General features: G+C 46.8%; 1 long non-coding RNA gene across 1 annotated transcript; it reads right to left on the bottom strand.

Annotated features, from left to right (window-relative positions):
* Positions 1-2,221: 2,221 nt before the first annotated feature.
* LOC128789569 (uncharacterized) lies at positions 2,222-5,611 on the bottom strand. The gene is made up of 2 exons (XR_008431448.1): positions 2,557-5,611; positions 2,222-2,480 (listed from the first exon to the last, which is right to left on the bottom strand). It is a non-coding gene; the product is annotated as an uncharacterized LOC128789569 (long non-coding RNA).
* Between the last annotated feature and the right edge of the window lie 2,420 nt (positions 5,612-8,031).

The following is an 8,031-nucleotide window of genomic DNA, read 5'->3' on the forward strand; positions in this document are numbered from 1 at the left end:
AGTTAAATCACATCCATTCTTCACCACCAGGCATCGACACGCATTGGCAGCCCCCCTGCGTTTCAGAGGAAGCTGCTATAAATGGACTTCCTTCCTTCCTTCCTTCCTTCTCCCTGCTCTTCCCTCCTCCGGCTCTCCCCATCCCTTGCAGTAACCAGCCCCACAGCCATCATCATCAGCCCCACCCCTGCAGGCTTTCTGCAGGAAACCCGAGCTCCCTGCTCCCTGTGCAAGGCCTGAGGCTCTTCTCTCTCCCCTGCCTTTTGACCATCTGTGTGCATCCAGCAGCAGAAGTGCCACGCACTCACTCGCTCTCCCACCAACTCACCCTCAGCCCCTACCATCTGGAGATGATCTGTTTGTCTATTTAGACTCCAAGCTCTCCGGGGCAGGAACTGTCTCTAATTGCATGTTTGTACCGTACCTACAGCTGTGTTGGACTGAATACACCCACTGTCATCTTCTCTTGGAAACTCAGTTCCTCCCGGGAGTGTCCAGCACTGAAAAGTAAGACCACTTGGAAATCCAACTTGCTGGAGGCACACGCCAGAGTTCCTTGGTTGCACTTATATTAGACCACAGAAAAATTCTTCCAGTGGCTGCAATAATCATCCAGCCCAATTTTTACTGCCAAGCTGACAAAAAGGACTTAAAAGCAGTGAAAATGTTGCTTAGCATGGTGGAGCTCACATCTGGCTGAAGCTCCAAATGTGCCTTAAAAAATACTGTATTTCACCAGGGAAATGCCTGAGGAGCCCAGATTTGCCTGTGCCTTGTTTGGTGACCCCTGGCCAATGCCACCAGGGAGCCAGGTGGACAGAACAGGAGCCTCCCAGCCAGATTTCACAGCCTGAATTGATTTCATCTTCACTCCAGCACAGCAGGATGACCTCACCTGTACATACCTGCTGCTCACTGCCTCCCTGCTTTGGAAGATGAAGACCTAAGGCGTTTTTATTCGTAAAAAGTACAAAATTTAATTGTTTTTCTCCCCTTGCTATTTAACAGCTTTAATTAAAAACCTTCTGTAACTGAGTTTAGGCCTCTGAGCTCCGCACCCCTTGTAACACATTTTTCAAGCTCTGTATTTTCACTGAAACAGGGCAGGTGGTAGAAAACGGAGGTGCTATCACTAAAAAGTAGGTTTAGAACAGAGAAAAGAAAAAAGCTTAATAAAGTTTCCAGACTGATCCAAGAGAAAGAATGAATGTATCACCACAGTTAGCCTCCTGCAGATGGTGAAAAATATCCCAATTCAAGAATACAATAAAATTTAAAAGTGCATCTATATATTTTCCCATTTGGTTAACTCTGGAACACCATTTCTGCTTGTTTTGGCTGCTTTTTATTCCTGCCTTTGAGTGTAAAGAAACGGTAAGGAAGTTTATGAATGAGGTCCTGCTCACATTCCAGACTCTGCTATGTACACGGGCTGTTTTCTGCTGGGATCCTGGGATGAGATCATTCCAAAACCACCTCGTTTGCCCACTGTGCTCACTCAAAAAAGATTCAAATGGACAGATTTGCACTTTCTGCAATGCAAACACACATACTGTAGTTTTCCTGCATGCCAGCATCCACCAAACTCCTGGAATAAATGAAAAATAAAAAAAGAAAAAAGGAAAAAAAAAAAACAAACACCAAAAAACCAGTCCTTTTCCACTACCAAAGGCTGTTTATAAAATCAGTTTGATCAGCTCAGGAATGAGCTGAGATAATGTTTATCCACACAAACACTGAAGATCATGCAACTATCTTGACGTGCCAAGCTAAGATAACTACTGGGCTGAAAAAAAAGAGGTTAGAACAACAGGAAATTACTCATTTACTACCAGTTGCTTAGGTATTTTAAAGAGCTCCCAGAACATTTGCTTTTGTGTACCTAAGAGGAAAAAAAAAAGCCTCTGATGGTGGGGGAAGCTCAGATGGGTAACATAAAAGTGACTTTCCTTGCTGAAAGAGCAAAGGCAGGAGAAGGGGGTTGTGACAAGAGGATATAAAATACCCTGCAATTCATCAGCAAGGAGAATCAAACTCTGCCGGAGCGATCGGCATTCCTGGGGATTATGGAAAGGATTACGGTGAGTTGTTAGCAGGGCGAGGGAGCCACTGAAAGATGGGCTTTCCTACTGCCCTGAAATAAATGGGACAATTAAGGCTTTGGGAAAGTTAATGAGGTTTTTTTTCCCCTTGAATTTTCAGAGCAGCTGGCCAGCCCGTGTGTAGGAAAAGCCATTTATTGAGGAGGAAAGAAAAATAGGCAGTGAAAATAAAAATGTTTGCGTTCCCTAAAAATATACTTCAAGCCTTCCGAGGGGGAAATCAATTATCCACAAGGCCATCCTGCTGTCGGGGAGAAAAATCTAAGGCATTTTCCAGCTCGGCTGCCCTGGGTTTAGCTGATCTCTCTGTCAGATGGGTCTCATCACCGCGGCATTTGGTGCCTCCGAGTCTTTCATGTGTTTAATCTCACAACCCACCTGTGAGAAGAGGAATTACAGCGAAGGAGCTGAGGAAAGGGCCCAGACTTTTAAAGGGATTTAGCTGCCCAATTACCTGGCTCAGGGTTAGGCTGGAAATCCCCAGGGGAGAAGGATGTTGCACCTGGGTCTGCCAAGCGCCGGGTCAGTGCAGTTCTCAGTAGCAATGCCCGCTTGGACCTGGGACAAGGGAGAGCTCAGTGCCCCCGTGAATGGGCCATTGTTTCTCCCTCGATTACTGTTGAGAAATATTTTGAGCCCGAAAGGAAATAAATGAATAATCAGAGTCTGAGTTCAGAGCATGAAGAGCAATTCTTTTTCCCGAGGCTGAGCAGGGTCTCACATCACTGGTGCTTGTGTTTATTCTCAGGGAGAGGATTTACAGTTAAGCTCCAAGCACCATGAAGAAGTAGAGCTCCTCTCCTGGGTCACGATTTTGCTGCCTCCTCATGCCCCAACACTGCTCACTACTCAGCCACCCCAGACCCCAGCAGAATCCTGCAAAGAGGGTCAGCATAGGACACGTGCAAAAATCCATATTCATCTTTCTCCGTCGGTGAATCTCTGTTCGGCACATGCAAAAAGCCACCACGATCAGTTTTGGCTTCAGCAGAGGAATTTCAGCTGTGTGACAGCCCAGGGTCACACTGCAGGGCTGGCCCCTGGCAGGGGGTAGGACAGGTGGACATTCTCTGTGATCCGTCCTTTTGTAGGGAGATTGTGGTAAAAGATTCAAGCAGGAAAGGACAGATGACAAATAACAGAGATGACAAATAGCAGAGAGCTGTTGGCATCTTATGTGAACTTGCTTGAGTGTCAAGATGTATATTTGATTTTAAGTGTTATAAATCATCATTCATTCATCTCAGGGTCTCCACATACTTCATTCTCTCTCATGTCTTAACTCAGGAAGTGCATTTCATCCTTCAGGAGCTCTGAGGCAACATCACAGCACTCTCTAGATCCTATTTTGTAAGTCAGTTTTCCCCACGAAGGGCTGCCATGGGTGGTGCATTTTGACTTTTTGCCACGGCTTTGCTATCAGCTTCCGGCGAGCCATAAACCCCCTCCAAATTCCCCCAATCTGCAAATCTGCCTGACACAGAGCAGTCAGTGCCTTATAAATCCACACTGGCACTGAGGCAGCTCCCTCCCCATGCCCTGTTTCTTATTAACGAGATATCCATTGGCTGCTCACACATGCTGTGTTCCATAGCCAGGTATCCAGGCAACCTACTCAAAACTTGCCCGAGTCAACGGAAAGAGTCTGCTGTCCCTGCACCACCACTTTAAAATGCTTTGAAATGAGGTTGAACTCTTCTTTAGGAACCAGCAGGATTCTCCGTGCTATGCCAGCTACTTGCAGGTGCATGGAGCAGGGAGTGAAGAGGAAAAGCATCCAGAAAGGGTAGAGTGAGGGGGAATGGTTTTAAACTGAAAGAGGGGAGAATCAGATAGGTATGAAGAAGAAAATTTATGCAATGAGGGTGGTGAGGCCCTGGCAAAGAGGGGCAGTGGATGCCCCATCACTGGAAACAAAACATTCAGTATCAGGCTGGATGGGGCTCTGAGGAACTTGGCCTAGTGGAAGAAGTCCCTGCTCTTTGTGGATGAGAAGGCCTTTAAAGCTCCCTTCCAACCCATTCTGTGATCCTACAGTGTGAAAATTCCAGCAGGTCCGAGTAGTGAGCCCGCCTGAGTGCACGTGGCTGCTGTTCCCAGTGGGATTTCTCCCACTTTGCCCGTGGCCAGCAGATCTGATCGGCAGCGGGGCCGGGCGCGGCCTGCGCCGGCTCCGCGGGCCAGGCCGGGCCGAGAGGTGGAGTTTGAGACAATCGGCACCCGCCTGCCAGCTGAAGTACAAAGCCTAATTGAAGAAAGCTGTTCTTTCATCCCCACAAAGCATAAACAGGCAGTGTTATGGTGACAAACTCCAGCAGCTCCGTAGCTGCCGCTCCGAGCGCTCGCGTACATCGATGCTGAAAGCACAAAAAAAAGGAAAGGCGACGTTCCTCCTTTTTGCAAATCTCCTCTGGCTGGTTCCAGAATGGGCTTGGGAGTTCACGCCCAAAATCTACACATCTGCGATGGTCCTGAATCATGTAGCAGATAATTCCTGCTTGGGAACTGTGGAAAAATTGCTCTTTTACATAAGCTCTTTATTTCCCACCATTTTTAGATAAGGTTTTAGGGTTTCTTTTTTCCAAAATTTCTGCTGCTTTCTCCTCTTTCCTGATGGCTCCATGGACACTATACCTTGGCCAAAGCAATTCTCTGTCACAGACTGTCCCCTCAACAAGGGGCATTTCTCCAAACACCACCTCAAGCTCTCCCAAGGGGTTGACAGTACCACTTCCCCATTAAATGGACCTGATCCAGCAGGATCTGCTTCAACACTGGGATGCAGGAACCACTCTGAGGGGCTTTGTGTGGCGATCCAAGACTCTATTTTTGGGTTTGGTGAGTGCTGGGAGGAGTGGCAGAAGGTTAGGCTTTTCCCATCACCTTCCTGCCAGAGATACGCCCGGCCCCGACACTCTGCGCTGTTGGCTGCTCATCACAAGGCCCCCTGTCAAAACCAGGATGGCTGATGAGCTACGAACAAGCTCACAGTTAGATAATAGATGAAAGAGCCTCAAGATAAATTAGGTGCCTCCAGAAAACCTGGCCAAATGTGTTTAAAACAGGAGATCCAACACCATTAATTCTCATCAAGCAGCTTTAAAAAAAGGCAACCCGGCACTTGACTTATGCTTAGAAAACGTTATCTTCCCTTTTAACAGGGGTTTTATAGTGTATTTTGAGAAGATGACAAACAATAGGGTTATTTTGAAGTCATGCCAAACACTACATTCGCCGGAGGGGAAGAACAATGTTACCTCCTATCTGTCAACTGACCCTGCAGCCATTAAGCCATTTCACCAACAAACAATATTAATAAAAAAAGGGAAAGTGATGTTCTTAACTTCCTTACAACCAGAGCTTGGGAGATGTCTTTGAATGAGATATTTGTTCCTTTCAGGAAAGATCGTTTTGTCGAAAGTGAAACATTTTAGAAGAGAGCTGGAAGAGGGACTTTAGACAAGGGCCTGGAGTGACAGGCTGAGAGGGGAATGGCTTCCCACTGCCAGAGGGCAGGGATAGATGGGATATTGGGATGGAATTCTTGTCTGTGAGGGTGCTGAGGCCCTGGCACAGGTTGCCCAGAGAAGCTGTGGCTGCCTCATCTCTGGAATATTCCAGGCCAGATTGGATGGAGCTTGGAGCAATGTGGGATAATGGAAGGTGTCCCTGCCCATGGCAGGGAGTTGAAATAAGATTATCCTTAATATCTCTTCCAAACCAAACCACTCTATTAAAGCATTGGTTTCATTGCTTCTCTGGTAAAAAAAAAAAAGAAATCCAAAAGAAATGTTTGCATAATTCCCATGGACTGTGCAACAAAGGTCAAGGCTTCATTTGTTGGTATTTTTTTCCCCCTACAATGTTCAGTTTCTCTGCCATATAAAATTGGAAAGAAATGGATGAACTCTGAGCCACCATTCAATGTTTGGGGAGCTGGGATAATTTAAAGCTTTTGGAGCAGGGACCATATTTTTGCTTTGTGCCACTCTGACTTGCTACTTTCACACAAATAAATTTATAGCAAAGAATAATAATAATAACAATAAATACATAACATGCTTTCACCAGTGGAAATCTTTCCCAAATTGTCCCCAGTCACAAACAGAGAAAAAAAAAATATAAAGAGGACAGAAACAGCTATTTTACTTGAGCAATTGGCAAAATGAGCACCTGCTTACAAAGAATCCAGCCAGCAGGACTGGGAGGTGCCTTATCACAAAAAATGCTCTATCAACCCATTCAGAATACATCAACAAATTCATCTGAATATTTTCAAGGAGCAAATTCTTTGTGTTCTCTCGCAGTTGGAATAAGCTTCTTCTCACGTGACACCTCTGGGTGTATTTGGGCTGCACTCCCCCAAAATGGCAAAGAATAAGGTCCCAAAGTCAAAGGAGCTGCTGGCACTGTGAAATTGGAGGTGTCTGAGGCAGCGGAATTAGGAGCTGGTAACAGCCACCACTCTCAAACAGAAACCAAACCTCACTTTTAATGCAAATTCGGGTGATAACGATGCTGTTTCCTTTATTGGCGCTTGTCATCTTGGATGCTCAGACCGCGAACTCGAACACATGGTGAAGAGGAGGGAAAACCAGCTTCTCCTGGCCCTGATCCGCTGTGTTTTCCCCACTCCCATCCCTGTTAAACTCCGGGCAGGTGCAGGGCTCCTCCGGGGAGAGCTCGGTGCCTTTGCAACCCGATCCTGCCGCGGGCAGGAGCCGCTTTCATGTGCTGCGTGTTTGGGCAGGTCCGTGTCCCGCGGCCGGCACAAAGAAATCCACCCTAAGAAAATAATTGGATGTTAATTTCCTCCAGCTTTGCCTTCATTAAGCACAATTTGAGAAAATAGCACCGCGCCAGGGGAGCGCAGTTGTCTTTTAAAGGTGCGCTTTGCTTGGGTACCTGCGGGGGAGGCTTTGCGAGCAGAACTGCGGCCAGGGTGCCCAAATTCCTTGTAAAACCTGGGATTTTAGGGTGGGAGGCATCACAACCCCCCGGGGAGGCGCTTGCCGGGCTCTGTCCTCACCCCCAAGGGCACCATCCCAGCTGAGGTCGTGCTATCCCCACCTTCACCTGGCAAGAGCCCCCAGGGATGGCAGCTCCCGTGCTGCTCCTGCTTGGGCTGAGAGGGGATTACTTAATTAACAATGCAGCAGTGCCAGGTGAAAGTTTATCTACCCAGAGAGAACGTGCCCCGGTTCCCTGGCGTTGTACACATGTGGTATCGTTTTTCCATTATTTGGAACATACAGGACTAAATTAATAACAGTTCCTACAAGGCCCTGGGGCTCTCCGTGGAAGAATTTTGATCTCCTTAGGAAAGGCTCACCATTTCTCATAGGAGAGATGCACTTGACTCCTGACCTCTTTTCAAAGGCACCTGTGTGAGCTTTTAAAATCCACTACCACCAATTATCCACTTTTAACCTGAAGTGTTTAAACCTCGGACCACATTAACTGAGCTTAGCACATAGCCATGTCATTGCAGACTTCCTGATGTGAGGAGATGCCTTGACACGGCTGAAAGAGAGTTTAGGGATGAGGCATGAGATTATCAGCTTCTCCTCCTGACAGCTTCAAACAAAGGAGCCTTTTAGCCACCTGGTTTGTGTCTCCCACACCTGCATTAAGATTGGGAGACAAACCTTTGTACTGCTGCCTTGATCCTATTATTTGCATGTACCTGTCCACAGTCACCCTGCATCACTTAATAGCCTTCAGAGAGACCAAAGGGAAGAAGGTGCACATCTACTATTTCTCTTTCAGGTTTAATACCTTTTCTTTCTTTTTTTTTTTTTTTTTTTTTTTTTTCCCTTCTCCAAGGCTGCAAGACTTTTAGGACACTACGGCATTTATTTAAACTCTAAGGAGATTTATTTGGCATGGGGGATGGAGGGGGGGAGGCTGTGAGAAGGCTGAGGATGTG

This window comes from Vidua chalybeata, chromosome 6, assembly GCF_026979565.1.
Source record: "Vidua chalybeata isolate OUT-0048 chromosome 6, bVidCha1 merged haplotype, whole genome shotgun sequence".
In the NCBI taxonomy this organism is placed as follows: Eukaryota; Metazoa; Chordata; class Aves; order Passeriformes; family Viduidae; genus Vidua; species Vidua chalybeata.